The 22,548-nt window shown below is 52.2% G+C and overlaps 3 non-coding genes across 3 annotated transcripts; all 3 read right to left on the bottom strand.

The window, feature by feature from the left end:
• Nucleotides 1-7,382: 7,382 nt before the first annotated feature.
• LOC131479722 (U11 spliceosomal RNA) lies at nucleotides 7,383-7,516 on the bottom strand. The gene has a single exon (XR_009245072.1). It is a non-coding gene; the product is annotated as a U11 spliceosomal RNA (small nuclear RNA).
• Nucleotides 7,517-14,898: 7,382 nt separating this feature from the next.
• Nucleotides 14,899-15,032, bottom strand: LOC131479721 (U11 spliceosomal RNA). The gene has a single exon (XR_009245071.1). It is a non-coding gene; the product is annotated as a U11 spliceosomal RNA (small nuclear RNA).
• Nucleotides 15,033-22,414: 7,382 nt separating this feature from the next.
• On the bottom strand, nucleotides 22,415-22,548 carry LOC131479719 (U11 spliceosomal RNA). The gene has a single exon (XR_009245070.1). It is a non-coding gene; the product is annotated as a U11 spliceosomal RNA (small nuclear RNA).

Here is a 22,548-nt window from a genome sequence, read left to right as displayed (position 1 = left end):
TGTAGCTGACTCCTAAAGGCAGGAGGAAGTCGACAAAACACAGAACTGAAACAGGTTTGTGCATCAAATCACAGAATTCTTAGCTGCCTTTAATAGTGCAGCTCCGAACTACAAAAGATGTGATCTTAAACACCAGTTTACCGAAACCTCCTAGTGCACAAAACATAGACTCTTCCACACCAGTCAGCTGGAAATCCCCTAGTGGAGCAAACCACAGGGTTTGAAATGCCGGTGATTGTGAAATCCCTCTGGGGAACCAACACGGGACTCTTACAAAGGCCAGTAGACTGAAAGAACTTGGCCCAGCCAATCACACATGAAAGTTTGGTAGCTTGGCTGCTTAAACCAGCGGGAGTAGGGCGCCAGGACCAATGATCACAGGCTGCCCAGAAGTGAGAAAACGATGCACTTCCGACTTTTCTGTCTGCAACCCGCTTCTGCCTTTTTATGTCTATATCGAATTGAGGAAAGAATGTGCGAGATCTTCTGGTCACACCTGCTAGCTGTGCTTCTGCTGCCTGGCTCTGGGAGTTGCCTGTTGTGGGTAACTCATGGGAGGGACATTGTCTAATGTTTGTTCCTTTGATTGAGGTGCAGCCACTTAGCATCATGTGTTCAAGGCCCGTTGGTGACAGAGCAAGTCACAGTACTTCCTAGGCCCTGTGTGAGCTGGTGCAGTGGGTGAAGTCAGAGCCTGTAATTCCAGCATGCCACATGAAGTCCAATTCCAGTCCCAGCTGCTCCGCTCCTGAATCCAGCTCCCTGCTAATGTGCCTGGGAAAGCAGCAGCAGGGGATGGCCCAAGTCCATGGGGCGCTGCAGTCACGTGGCAGACCTGGATGTAGCTTTTGGCTTCCAGCGTTGGCCTGGCCCAGCCCCAGGTGTTGGGGCAGCCCTTTGGAGAATGAACCAGCAGATGGAAGCCATCTCTGAATTCTCTCTCTCTCTTCATTCTAAATAAAGCAAATAAAGCTTTTCTTGTTTTTAAAGAAAACTGCATCTGGGCCCGGTATGGTAGCCTAGCAGCTCAAGTCCTCACCTTGGACACGGAGGACAGAACAAATCGATCATCTACCCCAGCCACGCGTGGGCGGTGAAAATCTGGGCAACGGAGACTCGAAGGTGGACTGGGTCAGCCAGTGGCTTCTCGAGAGATTTCACCAAGCGTGGAATGGGGAGATTGGCAGCCATTCAGAACTGCCGAGCTATCAAAACCACTTGCGCAGTGCCCTCGGAGCATGTGTCACGTCAGGGACCCTGCCATGGGTGGGAGGCTGGGTGGGGCTTCTCCCTTTATCTGCCCCCCTTTACCTCACCCAGACAGAGAAAAAAGAAAAACAGAATGTGGAAACAATGATCTTAGCCACTTTCTGTAGCCCTTGACCGCTTATATCCTAATCAACTACGGAAAGATTATGAAAATAAAATAAGAATTAAAGAAATACATACATCAAGGCCTCAGCTTCATGCACTGGGATCCCATATGGGCATCAATTCTAATCCCCGCCGGCCCTGCTTCCCATCCAGCTCCCTGCTGGTGGCCCAGGAAAGCAGTCAAGGACAGCCCAAACCCTTGGGACCCTGCACCCGCCTGGGAGACCCGGAAGAGGCTCCTGGTTCCCAGCTTTGGATCGGCTCAGCTCCAGTTATTGTGGCCCTTTGAGTGGTGTATCAGTGGACGGGAAGATCCTCCTCTCTGTCTCTTTTCCCTTTCTTTCTCTGATTTTCCAATAAAAACAAAATAACTCCTTACAACCTCAACAAATTAATAAAAGTTTTCCTTTTCTTTTTGGGGGCTAGAGTCTGCAGGGAAATCTGTGGGCTACCCATGTGGAACAGCACTCTCCGTTGGCACGTGCAAGGACTGTGGCTGGGACTAGCCCTGTTAGAGAGCTAAAGGGACGCCCCAGCTGGGCTGGAATTTCTATTGGTGAAAGCAAGAGCATTGTCCCGAGCTGAATGTGGCTGCAATCTCCCTGGGCATGGGTGTGGCCCGGGTCTGGGCCCGGGTCTGGGCTGGGCTAGACTCTAGTACCCAGTGGTACTCATGAGAGTCAGGGTGCTTGTAGAATGTCTGTGCTAGATCTCAGCTCCCGCTGACCCATGTGAGAGCTGTGTCTGGGCACGGACCGGGTGTTGGACAGACTGCAACACCCAACAGTAAGAACCGGAAAGGGTATAGGTCGATTGGGCAAGGACACCGTTCCTGCCAGGACAACAGGTGGACAAACTCGACCTGGGCCAGGGACCCCCCGGTATGCACAAGATCTGCCAGTGGGAGGAGACCGGATAATCGAGTGTCGTGCATTCCTATGTTAGGATGTAGCGCCTGCAGGGAAGTGCAAGAACCAAGGCAGGGAGCAGCCCAACCCGGACCCGGTTACAGTGTCTGCATGTCCGGCATGCGGGTGAGTCAGGTCAGGGGCTGGGCCAGGCCAAGAGCCACTTCCTAACATCTACTGGTGGAATTGAGAACCAGGATGGAGTGCAGGAGGGGCCAAGTTGGGCCGCATCACCAGCCAGTCCACACTGGAGCCAGGACTGGGGCTTGGCTGGGGTTAGACTGTAGCACGAGGCAGCACAAGCTGGAATTGGAGGCAGGTTGGGTGGAACTAGGCTGAAGCACCCACTGGTGGATGCCGAGGAAAGGTGACCATGTCAGTGTGGGGGTGGGGATGGTGGGTGTTGGGTCCTTGAGCCCCAGGGGTGGGGCGTCTGGAGGACCCAGATCTCCTGGCCCAGGCTCTAGGGCTCACCTACCTGTAGAGTGTCGGGCTTGTGATCCAAGGAGGTGGGGGTCCAGTGGGTCTTAGGTCTTTTGGCCCAGAACCTAGGTCCCACTTACGTAGTGGGTGTTGGGTCGGTGAGCTCCAGGGATTGGGGATAGAGGGGCCTGGGTGTTCTGGCCCAGGTGTCTAAGCCAGCCTATGGGGTGTGGGGCCAGGTTCATGAGCCCGTGGGGTGAGGGATCCAGTGGGTCCCAGTGGGTCCCGGGTCGCATGGCCCAGAGCCTTGGGCTCTCATGCACTGCGGTTGCTGCATCCATGAGCCCAGGGGTGCTTACCTGGCTTAGGTCCATGAGCCCACCTAAGAGATTTGGTCCTCCTCACTGCAGAAGCTGGAGTACTGAGCAGCACACCATGGTGCACATGGAAATTATGGTAGCTCCTTGGGACCTGCAGAGGACCTCTGGTACCATAGCAGAGAATGGAGAACAGCACTTATGGCCATCTCCCCCGGCCTAACATTCGTCCAGCAAACATCTGGACGAATGGGGACTATAACGTCCACTCTGTCAGCCAGTGAACATTGCAAGGGATTCCTTGTCCATAGATTGGCTACACGGTCAGCATTTTGGAGCTATCATGCCACATTGTGACCCTGGGTTGATACCAGGTGGCCGTTCCTCTTCCTCGGGTGCTGGGATGGTTGGGAGGCTGGGTGTGGCCCATCCCACTCTCTTCCTGCTAAGCCCAGATGGGAAGAAGAAATGGAAAGCTTGGAAACAATGATCCCTGACCCTACATCCTTCCCAACCTGATTGACTAAGTAAACATCAAACATAATAAAAATAAATAAACAAATTGCCGACTCTTACACAATTTTTTTAAAGATTTATTTCTTCTCCTTGGAAAGTCAGATTAACTGATCAGTCGTAAATAAATCGTGTGGCTTCAGCTTCCAGCCGTGGATACGCAATGCTTTCCCAAACGCCAACTTCAGACAACGCTAACGTCTCTGCTCACAATACTGAAAGTGTGGCAGGTGCCTCTTCCCCACCGTAAATCACAATCAAAAGCACGGCTCCTCAGGGCCAGGAAGAGCGAGCAGCTTCCTCGCAGGAAAAGCGCAGTAAGAGTGCAGGATATGTAGCCCTGGGCAGAAAGGCGCCCCCAGGAAGGATCCAAAACAATGGGGCAACAGCTTTCCTAAACCCAAAGCACAGCTCAACGCCAGTGACAGCGAGCAGCTTTCTGGCAGGAAAACGGTGGTGAGCGTGTAGTAGCTTTCCTAAACCGAAAGCTCGGCTCCTCAACGCCAGTGACAGGGAGCAGCTTTCTCTCCACGAAGCGGCGGTAAAAGCGTAGTAGGCTAATATAGAAGGCCAGTAGGAGTAAGCAAGTGTCTCCAGGCAAATCGGGGTCAGTATGGGAGCCCACAGCACAAGCTGGCAATGAGTCGCAACAACAGCAACGTGTGTGATGGTCTTCGCCAACAAACTCCTGCTTCAGGGTCAAACTTCGCAGTGGTCAGCTTTCACGGAATGAGAGGTGGAAACGATTACAACACATACAGGAAGCTGCTTCTCGGTGCCGGTTTCAAAGCACTGCTGGCTCGGTGCAGCTTTCAAAGCAACACCACTTCCCCACTCCCCACCCAAGCCGGCAGGAGTCACACCAAAGTCTCCGCCCCCTCACAGTCCCGTCAAACCCAGTGTCAGTTTTAGCCAATGCAGCTCTTCCGACAGGGGGCAGAACAAAGCTTAACCACTTGACTTCTTACGCTGAAGCCTAAGAAGCCAATTTCAGACTCATCTGCTGGAACATCCACACTAGGAAAATCTCCGATTTGTCCTTCACTGTGTAGAGAGAAAGGCAAGAGCAGCTGAGATATGCAAATACGGCAGAGCTCTCCAGGGAGGCCACCAAGAGAGCAAAGGGCGTGGCTTTGGTGGTTTGGTGAATTCTTTGTCGGGTTGCAATCTCCGCAGGTAAGTGCAAGAACCAAGGCAGGGAGCAGCCCAACCCGGACCCGGTTACAGTGTCTGCATGTCCGGCATGCGGGTGAGTCAGGTCAGGGGCTGGGCCAGGCCAAGAGCCACTTCCTAACATCTACTGGTGGATCTGAGAACCAGGATGGAGTGCAGGAGGGGCCAAGTTGGGCCGCATCACCAGCCAGTCCACACTGGAGCCAGGACTGGGGCTTGGCTGGGAAAGGCTAGACTGTAGCACGAGGCAGCACAAGCTAGAATTGGAGGCAGGCTGGGTGGAACTAGGCTGAAGCACCCACTGGTGGATGCCGAGGAAAGGTGACCATGTCAGTGTGGGGGTGGGGATGGTGGGTGTTGGGTCCGTGAGCCCCAGGGGTGGGGGATCTGGAGGGTCCTGGGTCTCCTAGCTCAGGTTCTAGAGTTCAGCTACACGGAGGGTGTTGGGTCTGTCATCCCTGGAGGTGGGGGTCCGGTGGGTCTCGGATCTCTTGGCCCAGAACCTAGGACCCACCCACCTAGTTGGCATTGGGTCGGTGAGCCCCAGGGATGGTGGGTCCAGTGGGGCCTGGGTCTCCTGGCCTAGGTGACTGAGTCGGCCTGTGTTGTGTGGTTGCTGAATCCATGAGCCCCAAGGGTGGAAGGTCTGCTTTGACTCAAGTTGCCTCCCTCAGGTCCATGAGCCCACCTAAGAGAACTGGTCCTCCTCACTGCAGATGCTGGAGTACTGGACAGCAGACCATGGTGCACATGGAAGTTCTGGTAGTTCTTTGGGACCTGCAGAAGACATCTGGTACCATAGCAGAGAATGGAGAACAGCACATATGGCTATCTACCCCAGCCAAAACATGACAGCAAACACCTGGACGAATGGAGACTACAAGGTCCTCTCTGGCAGCCAGTCATCCACAGCTCGGCTACACCGACAGCATTTTGGAACTATCATGCCACATTGTGACCCTGGGTTGATATCCGGTGGCCCTTCCCCTTCCTCGGGTACTGGGATGGTTGGGAGGCTGGGTATGGCCCAACCCACTATCTCCCCTGCTAACCCCAGATGGGAAGAAGAAATGGAAAGCTTGGAAACAATCATCACATCCTTCCCAATCTGATTGACGGTGTAAGCATCACGTAAAATAATAAACAAATAAATAAATAGCCCTGTTTTTTTATTATTTCTGTTTGAAATTTATTATGCAATTCTGTATGATCTGGGATTCTCCTCAATTTCCACCCCCTGGTTGATTTTTCCCTTAATGTCACACGTCTTCATAAGGAGTTATAATCCCATCAGTCTGCTGTTGAAGTGTGCTCCGACATTGTTGATACAGACATTGTCCATCCTCCCATTGTCAGGATATATCCAACCCTTTGATTGAGAATCCACCTTTTCTTTGGACGCAGAGATGTGTGTTGCAGTGTGTCTTCATATCTGGATATGACAGTCTGCATTACTCCACCAGTATATATTAAATCTGCATCATAAATTCCTTCTATTAGAGAGAACATGTGGTATTTCTCTGTTGGTGAGTGACTTCTTTCACTGAGCATAATGGTCTCTAGTTGGGACCATCTAGTTGCAAATTGTATCATTTCATTCTTTTTAATGGTTGGATACCAATCCAGGGAGTAGATGTACCACAGTTTCTTCAGCCATTCCCTTCGGATGGGCATCTGGGTTGTGTCCATGTTTTTGCGATTGTAGATTGTGTTGCTGGAAATATTGGATTATAGACTCCCTTCTATATATGTAGATTTAATTTCTTTTGGGTATATTCCTAGGAGTGAGATAGCTAGGTCTGAAATTGCCATTCCTTACGCACATTTTTTTCTTCAAAGATTGATTTGTTTCTATTACAAAGTCAGATATACAGAGGAGAGACAGAGAGGAAGAACACAAATGTTTTAAAGATGTATTTCTTCTTATTGGAAAGTCAGAGTTACTGAGAAAAGGAGAGACAGATAGAAAGAGCTTCCATCTGCTACTTCACTGCCCAAGTGGCGGCAATGGCCAGAGCTGAGCTGGAACGAGCCCAGGAGCCTGAAGCCTGGTCCAGGTCTTCCACGCAGGTGCAGGGTCCCAAGGCCCTGGCACGACCTCCACTGGGAAGTCAGAGTTACCGAGAAAAAGAGAGACAGACACAAAGAGCTTCCATCTGCTGTTTCACTGCCCAAGTGGCGGCAACGGCCAGAGCTGAGCTGGACCGAGCCCAAGAGCCTGAAGCCTTGTCCACGTCTTCCACGCAGGTGCAGGGTCCCAAAGCCCTGGCACGACCACCACTGCCCTCCAGGGCCACAGGCTGGGAGCTGGAAAGGAAGTGGAGCAGCAAGGACACGAACCCGCCACCATATTGGATCCTGGGGGTTACAAGGAAACAGCATCGACCAGCAGGCCATTCGCAGCATCACACCCTTCTTTCACAATTTGCCGGATTGTCTTGTCTCTATATTTATTCTGTGGCTTCACTTTCCAGCCGTGGATTGCGCAATGCCTTCTCAAATGCCAACTTTAGACACTGCTAATGTCTCTGCTCACAAAACTCAAAGTTAAGTGTGGCAGGTGCCTCTTCTCAGTCGTCAATCAAAAGCACCACTGGCTCCTCAACGCCAGGGGGAAGAGTGAGCAGCTTCCTGGCGGTAAAAGGGCAGTGAGAGTGTAGGAGTGTAAGGGTGCCCGGACCCCGGACCAAGGACCATCAGATGGCCAGGAGTCGAAAATTGATGCTTCCCAAATGTCTTGATGTGGATTCTGCCCAAAGAGCAAACAGAGCCGCTCTCCGTGTGCCACGCACGACACAAGCCCTTTTATGTAGCTGACTCCTAAAGGCAGGAGGAAGTCGACAAAACACAGAACTGAAACAGGTTTGTGCATCAAATCACAGAATTCTTAGCTGCCTTTAATAGTGCAGCTCCGAACTACAAAAGATGTGATCTTAAACACCAGTTTACCGAAACCTCCTAGTGCACAAAACATAGACTCTTCCACACCAGTCAGCTGGAAATCCCCTAGTGGAGCAAACCACAGGGTTTGAAATGCCGGTGATTGTGAAATCCCTCTGGGGAACCAACACGGGACTCTTACAAAGGCCAGTAGACTGAAAGAACTTGGCCCAGCCAATCACACATGAAAGTTTGGTAGCTTGGCTGCTTAAACCAGCGGGAGTAGGGCGCCAGGACCAATGATCACAGGCTGCCCAGAAGTGAGAAAACGATGCACTTCCGACTTTTCTGTCTGCAACCCGCTTCTGCCTTTTTATGTCTATATCGAATTGAGGAAAGAATGTGCGAGATCTTCTGGTCACACCTGCTAGCTGTGCTTCTGCTGCCTGGCTCTGGGAGTTGCCTGTTGTGGGTAACTCATGGGAGGGACATTGTCTAATGTTTGTTCCTTTGATTGAGGTGCAGCCACTTAGCATCATGTGTTCAAGGCCCGTTGGTGACAGAGCAAGTCACAGTACTTCCTAGGCCCTGTGTGAGCTGGTGCAGTGGGTGAAGTCAGAGCCTGTAATTCCAGCATGCCACATGAAGTCCAATTCCAGTCCCAGCTGCTCCGCTCCTGAATCCAGCTCCCTGCTAATGTGCCTGGGAAAGCAGCAGCAGGGGATGGCCCAAGTCCATGGGGCGCTGCAGTCACGTGGCAGACCTGGATGTAGCTTTTGGCTTCCAGCGTTGGCCTGGCCCAGCCCCAGGTGTTGGGGCAGCCCTTTGGAGAATGAACCAGCAGATGGAAGCCATCTCTGAATTCTCTCTCTCTCTTCATTCTAAATAAAGCAAATAAAGCTTTTCTTGTTTTTAAAGAAAACTGCATCTGGGCCCGGTATGGTAGCCTAGCAGCTCAAGTCCTCACCTTGGACACGGAGGACAGAACAAATCGATCATCTACCCCAGCCACGCGTGGGCGGTGAAAATCTGGGCAACGGAGACTCGAAGGTGGACTGGGTCAGCCAGTGGCTTCTCGAGAGATTTCACCAAGCGTGGAATGGGGAGATTGGCAGCCATTCAGAACTGCCGAGCTATCAAAACCACTTGCGCAGTGCCCTCGGAGCATGTGTCACGTCAGGGACCCTGCCATGGGTGGGAGGCTGGGTGGGGCTTCTCCCTTTATCTGCCCCCCTTTACCTCACCCAGACAGAGAAAAAAGAAAAACAGAATGTGGAAACAATGATCTTAGCCACTTTCTGTAGCCCTTGACCGCTTATATCCTAATCAACTACGGAAAGATTATGAAAATAAAATAAGAATTAAAGAAATACATACATCAAGGCCTCAGCTTCATGCACTGGGATCCCATATGGGCATCAATTCTAATCCCCGCCGGCCCTGCTTCCCATCCAGCTCCCTGCTGGTGGCCCAGGAAAGCAGTCAAGGACAGCCCAAACCCTTGGGACCCTGCACCCGCCTGGGAGACCCGGAAGAGGCTCCTGGTTCCCAGCTTTGGATCGGCTCAGCTCCAGTTATTGTGGCCCTTTGAGTGGTGTATCAGTGGACGGGAAGATCCTCCTCTCTGTCTCTTTTCCCTTTCTTTCTCTGATTTTCCAATAAAAACAAAATAACTCCTTACAACCTCAACAAATAAATAAAAGTTTTCCTTTTCTTTTTGGGGGCTAGAGTCTGCAGGGAAATCTGTGGGCTACCCATGTGGAACAGCACTCTCCGTTGGCACGTGCAAGGACTGTGGCTGGGACTAGCCCTGTTAGAGAGCTAAAGGGACGCCCCAGCTGGGCTGGAATTTCTATTGGTGAAAGCAAGAGCATTGTCCCGAGCTGAATGTGGCTGCAATCTCCCTGGGCATGGGTGTGGCCCGGGTCTGGGCCCGGGTCTGGGCTGGGCTAGACTCTAGTACCCAGTGGTACTCATGAGAGTCAGGGTGCTTGTAGAATGTCTGTGCTAGATCTCAGCTCCCGCTGACCCATGTGAGAGCTGTGTCTGGGCACGGACCGGGTGTTGGACAGACTGCAACACCCAACAGTAAGAACCGGAAAGGGTATAGGTCGATTGGGCAAGGACACCGTTCCTGCCAGGACAACAGGTGGACAAACTCGACCTGGGCCAGGGACCCCCCGGTATGCACAAGATCTGCCAGTGGGAGGAGACCGGATAATCGAGTGTCGTGCATTCCTATGTTAGGATGTAGCGCCTGCAGGGAAGTGCAAGAACCAAGGCAGGGAGCAGCCCAACCCGGACCCGGTTACAGTGTCTGCATGTCCGGCATGCGGGTGAGTCAGGTCAGGGGCTGGGCCAGGCCAAGAGCCACTTCCTAACATCTACTGGTGGAATTGAGAACCAGGATGGAGTGCAGGAGGGGCCAAGTTGGGCCGCATCACCAGCCAGTCCACACTGGAGCCAGGACTGGGGCTTGGCTGGGGTTAGACTGTAGCACGAGGCAGCACAAGCTGGAATTGGAGGCAGGTTGGGTGGAACTAGGCTGAAGCACCCACTGGTGGATGCCGAGAAAAGGTGACCATGTCAGTGTGGGGGTGGGGATGGTGGGTGTTGGGTCCTTGAGCCCCAGGGGTGGGGCGTCTGGAGGACCCAGATCTCCTGGCCCAGGCTCTAGGGCTCACCTACCTGTAGAGTGTCGGGCTTGTGATCCAAGGAGGTGGGGGTCCAGTGGGTCTTAGGTCTTTTGGCCCAGAACCTAGGTCCCACTTACGTAGTGGGTGTTGGGTCGGTGAGCTCCAGGGATTGGGGATAGAGGGGCCTGGGTGTTCTGGCCCAGGTGTCTAAGCCAGCCTATGGGGTGTGGGGCCAGGTTCATGAGCCCGTGGGGTGAGGGATCCAGTGGGTCCCAGTGGGTCCCGGGTCGCATGGCCCAGAGCCTTGGGCTCTCATGCACTGCGGTTGCTGCATCCATGAGCCCAGGGGTGCTTACCTGGCTTAGGTCCATGAGCCCACCTAAGAGATTTGGTCCTCCTCACTGCAGAAGCTGGAGTACTGAGCAGCACACCATGGTGCACATGGAAATTATGGTAGCTCCTTGGGACCTGCAGAGGACCTCTGGTACCATAGCAGAGAATGGAGAACAGCACTTATGGCCATCTCCCCCGGCCTAACATTCGTCCAGCAAACATCTGGACGAATGGGGACTATAACGTCCACTCTGTCAGCCAGTGAACATTGCAAGGGATTCCTTGTCCATAGATTGGCTACACGGTCAGCATTTTGGAGCTATCATGCCACATTGTGACCCTGGGTTGATACCAGGTGACCGTTCCTCTTCCTCGGGTGCTGGGATGGTTGGGAGGCTGGGTGTGGCCCATCCCACTCTCTTCCTGCTAAGCCCAGATGGGAAGAAGAAATGGAAAGCTTGGAAACAATGATCCCTGACCCTACATCCTTCCCAACCTGATTGACTAAGTAAACATCAAACATAATAAAAATAAATAAACAAATTGCCGACTCTTACACAATTTTTTTAAAGATTTATTTCTTCTCCTTGGAAAGTCAGATTAACTGATCAGTCGTAAATAAATCGTGTGGCTTCAGCTTCCAGCCGTGGATACGCAATGCTTTCCCAAACGCCAACTTCAGACAACGCTAACGTCTCTGCTCACAATACTGAAAGTGTGGCAGGTGCCTCTTCCCCACCGTAAATCACAATCAAAAGCACGGCTCCTCAGGGCCAGGAAGAGCGAGCAGCTTCCTCGCAGGAAAAGCGCAGTAAGAGTGCAGGATATGTAGCCCTGGGCAGAAAGGCGCCCCCAGGAAGGATCCAAAACAATGGGGCAACAGCTTTCCTAAACCCAAAGCACAGCTCAACGCCAGTGACAGCGAGCAGCTTTCTGGCAGGAAAACGGTGGTGAGCGTGTAGTAGCTTTCCTAAACCGAAAGCTCGGCTCCTCAACGCCAGTGACAGGGAGCAGCTTTCTCTCCACGAAGCGGCGGTAAAAGCGTAGTAGGCTAATATAGAAGGCCAGTAGGAGTAAGCAAGTGTCTCCAGGCAAATCGGGGTCAGTATGGGAGCCCACAGCACAAGCTGGCAATGAGTCGCAACAACAGCAACGTGTGTGATGGTCTTCGCCAACAAACTCCTGCTTCAGGGTCAAACTTCGCAGTGGTCAGCTTTCACGGAATGAGAGGTGGAAACGATTACAACACATACAGGAAGCTGCTTCTCGGTGCCGGTTTCAAAGCACTGCTGGCTCGGTGCAGCTTTCAAAGCAACACCACTTCCCCACTCCCCACCCAAGCCGGCAGGAGTCACACCAAAGTCTCCGCCCCCTCACAGTCCCGTCAAACCCAGTGTCAGTTTTAGCCAATGCAGCTCTTCCGACAGGGGGCAGAACAAAGCTTAACCACTTGACTTCTTACGCTGAAGCCTAAGAAGCCAATTTCAGACTCATCTGCTGGAACATCCACACTAGGAAAATCTCCGATTTGTCCTTCACTGTGTAGAGAGAAAGGCAAGAGCAGCTGAGATATGCAAATACGGCAGAGCTCTCCAGGGAGGCCACCAAGAGAGCAAAGGGCGTGGCTTTGGTGGTTTGGTGAATTCTTTGTCGGGTTGCAATCTCCGCAGGTAAGTGCAAGAACCAAGGCAGGGAGCAGCCCAACCCGGACCCGGTTACAGTGTCTGCATGTCCGGCATGCGGGTGAGTCAGGTCAGGGGCTGGGCCAGGCCAAGAGCCACTTCCTAACATCTACTGGTGGATCTGAGAACCAGGATGGAGTGCAGGAGGGGCCAAGTTGGGCCGCATCACCAGCCAGTCCACACTGGAGCCAGGACTGGGGCTTGGCTGGGAAAGGCTAGACTGTAGCACGAGGCAGCACAAGCTAGAATTGGAGGCAGGCTGGGTGGAACTAGGCTGAAGCACCCACTGGTGGATGCCGAGGAAAGGTGACCATGTCAGTGTGGGGGTGGGGATGGTGGGTGTTGGGTCCGTGAGCCCCAGGGGTGGGGGATCTGGAGGGTCCTGGGTCTCCTAGCTCAGGTTCTAGAGTTCAGCTACACGGAGGGTGTTGGGTCTGTCATCCCTGGAGGTGGGGGTCCGGTGGGTCTCGGATCTCTTGGCCCAGAACCTAGGACCCACCCACCTAGTTGGCATTGGGTCGGTGAGCCCCAGGGATGGTGGGTCCAGTGGGGCCTGGGTCTCCTGGCCTAGGTGACTGAGTCGGCCTGTGTTGTGTGGTTGCTGAATCCATGAGCCCCAAGGGTGGAAGGTCTGCTTTGACTCAAGTTGCCTCCCTCAGGTCCATGAGCCCACCTAAGAGAACTGGTCCTCCTCACTGCAGATGCTGGAGTACTGGACAGCAGACCATGGTGCACATGGAAGTTCTGGTAGTTCTTTGGGACCTGCAGAAGACATCTGGTACCATAGCAGAGAATGGAGAACAGCACATATGGCTATCTACCCCAGCCAAAACATGACAGCAAACACCTGGACGAATGGAGACTACAAGGTCCTCTCTGGCAGCCAGTCATCCACAGCTCGGCTACACCGACAGCATTTTGGAACTATCATGCCACATTGTGACCCTGGGTTGATATCCGGTGGCCCTTCCCCTTCCTCGGGTACTGGGATGGTTGGGAGGCTGGGTATGGCCCAACCCACTATCTCCCCTGCTAACCCCAGATGGGAAGAAGAAATGGAAAGCTTGGAAACAATCATCACATCCTTCCCAATCTGATTGACGGTGTAAGCATCACGTAAAATAATAAACAAATAAATAAATAGCCCTGTTTTTTTATTATTTCTGTTTGAAATTTATTATGCAATTCTGTATGATCTGGGATTCTCCTCAATTTCCACCCCCTGGTTGATTTTTCCCTTAATGTCACACGTCTTCATAAGGAGTTATAATCCCATCAGTCTGCTGTTGAAGTGTGCTCCGACATTGTTGATACAGACATTGTCCATCCTCCCATTGTCAGGATATATCCAACCCTTTGATTGAGAATCCACCTTTTCTTTGGACGCAGAGATGTGTGTTGCAGTGTGTCTTCATATCTGGATATGACAGTCTGCATTACTCCACCAGTATATATTAAATCTGCATCATAAATTCCTTCTATTAGAGAGAACATGTGGTATTTCTCTGTTGGTGAGTGACTTCTTTCACTGAGCATAATGGTCTCTAGTTGGGACCATCTAGTTGCAAATTGTATCATTTCATTCTTTTTAATGGTTGGATACCAATCCAGGGAGTAGATGTACCACAGTTTCTTCAGCCATTCCCTTCGGATGGGCATCTGGGTTGTGTCCATGTTTTTGCGATTGTAGATTGTGTTGCTGGAAATATTGGATTATAGACTCCCTTCTATATATGTAGATTTAATTTCTTTTGGGTATATTCCTAGGAGTGAGATAGCTAGGTCTGAAATTGCCATTCCTTACGCACATTTTTTTCTTCAAAGATTGATTTGTTTCTATTACAAAGTCAGATATACAGAGGAGAGACAGAGAGGAAGAACACAAATGTTTTAAAGATGTATTTCTTCTTATTGGAAAGTCAGAGTTACTGAGAAAAGGAGAGACAGATAGAAAGAGCTTCCATCTGCTACTTCACTGCCCAAGTGGCGGCAATGGCCAGAGCTGAGCTGGAACGAGCCCAGGAGCCTGAAGCCTGGTCCAGGTCTTCCACGCAGGTGCAGGGTCCCAAGGCCCTGGCACGACCTCCACTGGGAAGTCAGAGTTACCGAGAAAAAGAGAGACAGACACAAAGAGCTTCCATCTGCTGTTTCACTGCCCAAGTGGCGGCAACGGCCAGAGCTGAGCTGGACCGAGCCCAAGAGCCTGAAGCCTTGTCCACGTCTTCCACGCAGGTGCAGGGTCCCAAAGCCCTGGCACGACCACCACTGCCCTCCAGGGCCACAGGCTGGGAGCTGGAAAGGAAGTGGAGCAGCAAGGACACGAACCCGCCACCATATTGGATCCTGGGGGTTACAAGGAAACAGCATCGACCAGCAGGCCATTCGCAGCATCACACCCTTCTTTCACAATTTGCCGGATTGTCTTGTCTCTATATTTATTCTGTGGCTTCACTTTCCAGCCGTGGATTGCGCAATGCCTTCTCAAATGCCAACTTTAGACACTGCTAATGTCTCTGCTCACAAAACTCAAAGTTAAGTGTGGCAGGTGCCTCTTCTCAGTCGTCAATCAAAAGCACCACTGGCTCCTCAACGCCAGGGGGAAGAGTGAGCAGCTTCCTGGCGGTAAAAGGGCAGTGAGAGTGTAGGAGTGTAAGGGTGCCCGGACCCCGGACCAAGGACCATCAGATGGCCAGGAGTCGAAAATTGATGCTTCCCAAATGTCTTGATGTGGATTCTGCCCAAAGAGCAAACAGAGCCGCTCTCCGTGTGCCACGCACGACACAAGCCCTTTTATGTAGCTGACTCCTAAAGGCAGGAGGAAGTCGACAAAACACAGAACTGAAACAGGTTTGTGCATCAAATCACAGAATTCTTAGCTGCCTTTAATAGTGCAGCTCCGAACTACAAAAGATGTGATCTTAAACACCAGTTTACCGAAACCTCCTAGTGCACAAAACATAGACTCTTCCACACCAGTCAGCTGGAAATCCCCTAGTGGAGCAAACCACAGGGTTTGAAATGCCGGTGATTGTGAAATCCCTCTGGGGAACCAACACGGGACTCTTACAAAGGCCAGTAGACTGAAAGAACTTGGCCCAGCCAATCACACATGAAAGTTTGGTAGCTTGGCTGCTTAAACCAGCGGGAGTAGGGCGCCAGGACCAATGATCACAGGCTGCCCAGAAGTGAGAAAACGATGCACTTCCGACTTTTCTGTCTGCAACCCGCTTCTGCCTTTTTATGTCTATATCGAATTGAGGAAAGAATGTGCGAGATCTTCTGGTCACACCTGCTAGCTGTGCTTCTGCTGCCTGGCTCTGGGAGTTGCCTGTTGTGGGTAACTCATGGGAGGGACATTGTCTAATGTTTGTTCCTTTGATTGAGGTGCAGCCACTTAGCATCATGTGTTCAAGGCCCGTTGGTGACAGAGCAAGTCACAGTACTTCCTAGGCCCTGTGTGAGCTGGTGCAGTGGGTGAAGTCAGAGCCTGTAATTCCAGCATGCCACATGAAGTCCAATTCCAGTCCCAGCTGCTCCGCTCCTGAATCCAGCTCCCTGCTAATGTGCCTGGGAAAGCAGCAGCAGGGGATGGCCCAAGTCCATGGGGCGCTGCAGTCACGTGGCAGACCTGGATGTAGCTTTTGGCTTCCAGCGTTGGCCTGGCCCAGCCCCAGGTGTTGGGGCAGCCCTTTGGAGAATGAACCAGCAGATGGAAGCCATCTCTGAATTCTCTCTCTCTCTTCATTCTAAATAAAGCAAATAAAGCTTTTCTTGTTTTTAAAGAAAACTGCATCTGGGCCCGGTATGGTAGCCTAGCAGCTCAAGTCCTCACCTTGGACACGGAGGACAGAACAAATCGATCATCTACCCCAGCCACGCGTGGGCGGTGAAAATCTGGGCAACGGAGACTCGAAGGTGGACTGGGTCAGCCAGTGGCTTCTCGAGAGATTTCACCAAGCGTGGAATGGGGAGATTGGCAGCCATTCAGAACTGCCGAGCTATCAAAACCACTTGCGCAGTGCCCTCGGAGCATGTGTCACGTCAGGGACCCTGCCATGGGTGGGAGGCTGGGTGGGGCTTCTCCCTTTATCTGCCCCCCTTTACCTCACCCAGACAGAGAAAAAAGAAAAACAGAATGTGGAAACAATGATCTTAGCCACTTTCTGTAGCCCTTGACCGCTTATATCCTAATCAACTACGGAAAGATTATGAAAATAAAATAAGAATTAAAGAAATACATACATCAAGGCCTCAGCTTCATGCACTGGGATCCCATATGGGCATCAATTCTAATCCCCGCCGGCCCTGCTTCCCATCCAGCTCCCTGCTGGTGGCCCAGGAAAGCAGTCAAGGACAGCCCAAACCCTTGGGACCCTGCACCCGCCTGGGAGACCCGGAAGAGGCTCCTGGTTCCCAGCTTTGGATCGGCTCAGCTCCAGTTATTGTGGCCCTTTGAGTGGTGTATCAGTGGACGGGAAGATCCTCCTCTCTGTCTCTTTTCCCTTTCTTTCTCTGATTTTCCAATAAAAACAAAATAACTCCTTACAACCTCAACAAATTAATAAAAGTTTTCCTTTTCTTTTTGGGGGCTAGAGTCTGCAGGGAAATCTGTGGGCTACCCATGTGGAACAGCACTCTCCGTTGGCACGTGCAAGGACTGTGGCTGGGACTAGCCCTGTTAGAGAGCTAAAGGGACGCCCCAGCTGGGCTGGAATTTCTATTGGTGAAAGCAAGAGCATTGTCCCGAGCTGAATGTGGCTGCAATCTCCCTGGGCATGGGTGTGGCCCGGGTCTGGGCCCGGGTCTGGGCTGGGCTAGACTCTAGTACCCAGTGGTACTCATGAGAGTCAGGGTGCTTGTAGAATGTCTGTGCTAGATCTCAGCTCCCGCTGACCCATGTGAGAGCTGTGTCTGGGCACGGACCGGGTGTTGGACAGACTGCAACACCCAACAGTAAGAACCGGAAAGGGTATAGGTCGATTGGGCAAGGACACCGTTCCTGCCAGGACAACAGGTGGACAAACTCGACCTGGGCCAGGGACCCCCCGGTATGCACAAGATCTGCCAGTGGGAGGAGACCGGATAATCGAGTGTCGTGCATTCCTATGTTAGGATGTAGCGCCTGCAGGGAAGTGCAAGAACCAAGGCAGGGAGCAGCCCAACCCGGACCCGGTTACAGTGTCTGCATGTCCGGCATGCGGGTGAGTCAGGTCAGGGGCTGGGCCAGGCCAAGAGCCACTTCCTAACATCTACTGGTGGAATTGAGAACCAGGATGGAGTGCAGGAGGGGCCAAGTTGGGCCGCATCACCAGCCAGTCCACACTGGAGCCAGGACTGGGGCTTGGCTGGGGTTAGACTGTAGCACGAGGCAGCACAAGCTGGAATTGGAGGCAGGTTGGGTGGAACTAGGCTGAAGCACCCACTGGTGGATGCCGAGGAAAGGTGACCATGTCAGTGTGGGGGTGGGGATGGTGGGTGTTGGGTCCTTGAGCCCCAGGGGTGGGGCGTCTGGAGGACCCAGATCTCCTGGCCCAGGCTCTAGGGCTCACCTACCTGTAGAGTGTCGGGCTTGTGATCCAAGGAGGTGGGGGTCCAGTGGGTCTTAGGTCTTTTGGCCCAGAACCTAGGTCCCACTTACGTAGTGGGTGTTGGGTCGGTGAGCTCCAGGGATTGGGGATAGAGGGGCCTGGGTGTTCTGGCCCAGGTGTCTAAGCCAGCCTATGGGGTGTGGGGCCAGGTTCATGAGCCCGTGGGGTGAGGGATCCAGTGGGTCCCAGTGGGTCCCGGGTCGCATGGCCCAGAGCCTTGGGCTCTCATGCACTGCGGTTGCTGCATCCATGAGCCCAGGGGTGCTTACCTGGCTTAGGTCCATGAGCCCACCTAAGAGATTTGGTCCTCCTCACTGCAGAAGCTGGAGTACTGAGCAGCACACCATGGTGCACATGGAAATTATGGTAGCTCCTTGGGACCTGCAGAGGACCTCTGGTACCATAGCAGAGAATGGAGAACAGCACTTATGGCCATCTCCCCCGGCCTAACATTCGTCCAGCAAACATCTGGACGAATGGGGACTATAACGTCCACTCTGTCAGCCAGTGAACATTGCAAGGGATTCCTTGTCCATAGATTGGCTACACGGTCAGCATTTTGGAGCTATCATGCCACATTGTGACCCTGGGTTGATACCAGGTGGCCCTTCCTCTTCCTCGGGTGCTGGGATGGTTGGGAGGCTGGGTGTGGCCCATCCCACTCTCTTCCTGCTAAGCCCAGATGGGAAGAAGAAATGGAAAGCTTGGAAACAATGATCCCTGACCCTACATCCTTCCCAACCTGATTGACTAAGTAAACATCAAACATAATAAAAATAAATAAACAAATTGCCGACTCTTACACAATTTTTTTAAAGATTTATTTCTTCTCCTTGGAAAGTCAGATTAACTGATCAGTCGTAAATAAATCGTGTGGCTTCAGCTTCCAGCCGTGGATACGCAATGCTTTCCCAAACGCCAACTTCAGACAACGCTAACGTCTCTGCTCACAATACTGAAAGTGTGGCAGGTGCCTCTTCCCCACCGTAAATCACAATCAAAAGCACGGCTCCTCAGGGCCAGGAAGAGCGAGCAGCTTCCTCGCAGGAAAAGCGCAGTAAGAGTGCAGGATATGTAGCCCTGGGCAGAAAGGCGCCCCCAGGAAGGATCCAAAACAATGGGGCAACAGCTTTCCTAAACCCAAAGCACAGCTCAACGCCAGTGACAGCGAGCAGCTTTCTGGCAGGAAAACGGTGGTGAGCGTGTAGTAGCTTTCCTAAACCGAAAGCTCGGCTCCTCAACGCCAGTGACAGGGAGCAGCTTTCTCTCCACGAAGCGGCGGTAAAAGCGTAGTAGGCTAATATAGAAGGCCAGTAGGAGTAAGCAAGTGTCTCCAGGCAAATCGGGGTCAGTATGGGAGCCCACAGCACAAGCTGGCAATGAGTCGCAACAACAGCAACGTGTGTGATGGTCTTCGCCAACAAACTCCTGCTTCAGGGTCAAACTTCGCAGTGGTCAGCTTTCACGGAATGAGAGGTGGAAACGATTACAACACATACAGGAAGCTGCTTCTCGGTGCCGGTTTCAAAGCACTGCTGGCTCGGTGCAGCTTTCAAAGCAACACCACTTCCCCACTCCCCACCCAAGCCGGCAGGAGTCACACCAAAGTCTCCGCCCCCTCACAGTCCCGTCAAACCCAGTGTCAGTTTTAGCCAATGCAGCTCTTCCGACAGGGGGCAGAACAAAGCTTAACCACTTGACTTCTTACGCTGAAGCCTAAGAAGCCAATTTCAGACTCATCTGCTGGAACATCCACACTAGGAAAATCTCCGATTTGTCCTTCACTGTGTAGAGAGAAAGGCAAGAGCAGCTGAGATATGCAAATACGGCAGAGCTCTCCAGGGAGGCCACCAAGAGAGCAAAGGGCGTGGCTTTGGTGGTTTGGTGAATTCTTTGTCGGGTTGCAATCTCCGCAGGTAAGTGCAAGAACCAAGGCAGGGAGCAGCCCAACCCGGACCCGGTTACAGTGTCTGCATGTCCGGCATGCGGGTGAGTCAGGTCAGGGGCTGGGCCAGGCCAAGAGCCACTTCCTAACATCTACTGGTGGATCTGAGAACCAGGATGGAGTGCAGGAGGGGCCAAGTTGGGCCGCATCACCAGCCAGTCCACACTGGAGCCAGGACTGGGGCTTGGCTGGGAAAGGCTAGACTGTAGCACGAGGCAGCACAAGCTAGAATTGGAGGCAGGCTGGGTGGAACTAGGCTGAAGCACCCACTGGTGGATGCCGAGGAAAGGTGACCATGTCAGTGTGGGGGTGGGGATGGTGGGTGTTGGGTCCGTGAGCCCCAGGGGTGGGGGATCTGGAGGGTCCTGGGTCTCCTAGCTCAGGTTCTAGAGTTCAGCTACACGGAGGGTGTTGGGTCTGTCATCCCTGGAGGTGGGGGTCCGGTGGGTCTCGGATCTCTTGGCCCAGAACCTAGGACCCACCCACCTAGTTGGCATTGGGTCGGTGAGCCCCAGGGATGGTGGGTCCAGTGGGGCCTGGGTCTCCTGGCCTAGGTGACTGAGTCGGCCTGTGTTGTGTGGTTGCTGAATCCATGAGCCCCAAGGGTGGAAGGTCTGCTTTGACTCAAGTTGCCTCCCTCAGGTCCATGAGCCCACCTAAGAGAACTGGTCCTCCTCACTGCAGATGCTGGAGTACTGGACAGCAGACCATGGTGCACATGGAAGTTCTGGTAGTTCTTTGGGACCTGCAGAAGACATCTGGTACCATAGCAGAGAATGGAGAACAGCACATATGGCTATCTACCCCAGCCAAAACATGACAGCAAACACCTGGACGAATGGAGACTACAAGGTCCTCTCTGGCAGCCAGTCATCCACAGCTCGGCTACACCGACAGCATTTTGGAACTATCATGCCACATTGTGACCCTGGGTTGATATCCGGTGGCCCTTCCCCTTCCTCGGGTACTGGGATGGTTGGGAGGCTGGGTATGGCCCAACCCACTATCTCCCCTGCTAACCCCAGATGGGAAGAAGAAATGGAAAGCTTGGAAACAATCATCACATCCTTCCCAATCTGATTGACGGTGTAAGCATCACGTAAAATAATAAACAAATAAATAAATAGCCCTGTTTTTTTATTATTTCTGTTTGAAATTTATTATGCAATTCTGTATGATCTGGGATTCTCCTCAATTTCCACCCCCTGGTTGATTTTTCCCTTAATGTCACACGTCTTCATAAGGAGTTATAATCCCATCAGTCTGCTGTTGAAGTGTGCTCCGACATTGTTGATACAGACATTGTCCATCCTCCCATTGTCAGGATATATCCAACCCTTTGATTGAGAATCCACCTTTTCTTTGGACGCAGAGATGTGTGTTGCAGTGTGTCTTCATATCTGGATATGACAGTCTGCATTACTCCACCAGTATATATTAAATCTGCATCATAAATTCCTTCTATTAGAGAGAACATGTGGTATTTCTCTGTTGGTGAGTGACTTCTTTCACTGAGCATAATGGTCTCTAGTTGGGACCATCTAGTTGCAAATTGTATCATTTCATTCTTTTTAATGGTTGGATACCAATCCAGGGAGTAGATGTACCACAGTTTCTTCAGCCATTCCCTTCGGATGGGCATCTGGGTTGTGTCCATGTTTTTGCGATTGTAGATTGTGTTGCTGGAAATATTGGATTATAGACTCCCTTCTATATATGTAGATTTAATTTCTTTTGGGTATATTCCTAGGAGTGAGATAGCTAGGTCTGAAATTGCCATTCCTTACGCACATTTTTTTCTTCAAAGATTGATTTGTTTCTATTACAAAGTCAGATATACAGAGGAGAGACAGAGAGGAAGAACACAAATGTTTTAAAGATGTATTTCTTCTTATTGGAAAGTCAGAGTTACTGAGAAAAGGAGAGACAGATAGAAAGAGCTTCCATCTGCTACTTCACTGCCCAAGTGGCGGCAATGGCCAGAGCTGAGCTGGAACGAGCCCAGGAGCCTGAAGCCTGGTCCAGGTCTTCCACGCAGGTGCAGGGTCCCAAGGCCCTGGCACGACCTCCACTGGGAAGTCAGAGTTACCGAGAAAAAGAGAGACAGACACAAAGAGCTTCCATCTGCTGTTTCACTGCCCAAGTGGCGGCAACGGCCAGAGCTGAGCTGGACCGAGCCCAAGAGCCTGAAGCCTTGTCCACGTCTTCCACGCAGGTGCAGGGTCCCAAAGCCCTGGCACGACCACCACTGCCCTCCAGGGCCACAGGCTGGGAGCTGGAAAGGAAGTGGAGCAGCAAGGACACGAACCCGCCACCATATTGGATCCTGGGGGTTACAAGGAAACAGCATCGACCAGCAGGCCATTCGCAGCATCACACCCTTCTTTCACAATTTGCCGGATTGTCTTGTCTCTATATTTATTCTGTGGCTTCACTTTCCAGCCGTGGATTGCGCAATGCCTTCTCAAATGCCAACTTTAGACACTGCTAATGTCTCTGCTCACAAAACTCAAAGTTAAGTGTGGCAGGTGCCTCTTCTCAGTCGTCAATCAAAAGCACCACTGGCTCCTCAACGCCAGGGGGAAGAGTGAGCAGCTTCCTGGCGGTAAAAGGGCAGTGAGAGTGTAGGAGTGTAAGGGTGCCCGGACCCCGGACCAAGGACCATCAGATGGCCAGGAGTCGAAAATTGATGCTTCCCAAATGTCTTGATGTGGATTCTGCCCAAAGAGCAAACAGAGCCGCTCTCCGTGTGCCACGCACGACACAAGCCCTTTTA

The sequence above is a fragment of the Ochotona princeps genome, chromosome 2 (assembly GCF_030435755.1).
Source record: "Ochotona princeps isolate mOchPri1 chromosome 2, mOchPri1.hap1, whole genome shotgun sequence".
NCBI lineage: Eukaryota > Metazoa > Chordata > Mammalia > Lagomorpha > Ochotonidae > Ochotona > Ochotona princeps.
This window is presented reverse-complemented; position numbering and strand designations above follow the sequence as displayed.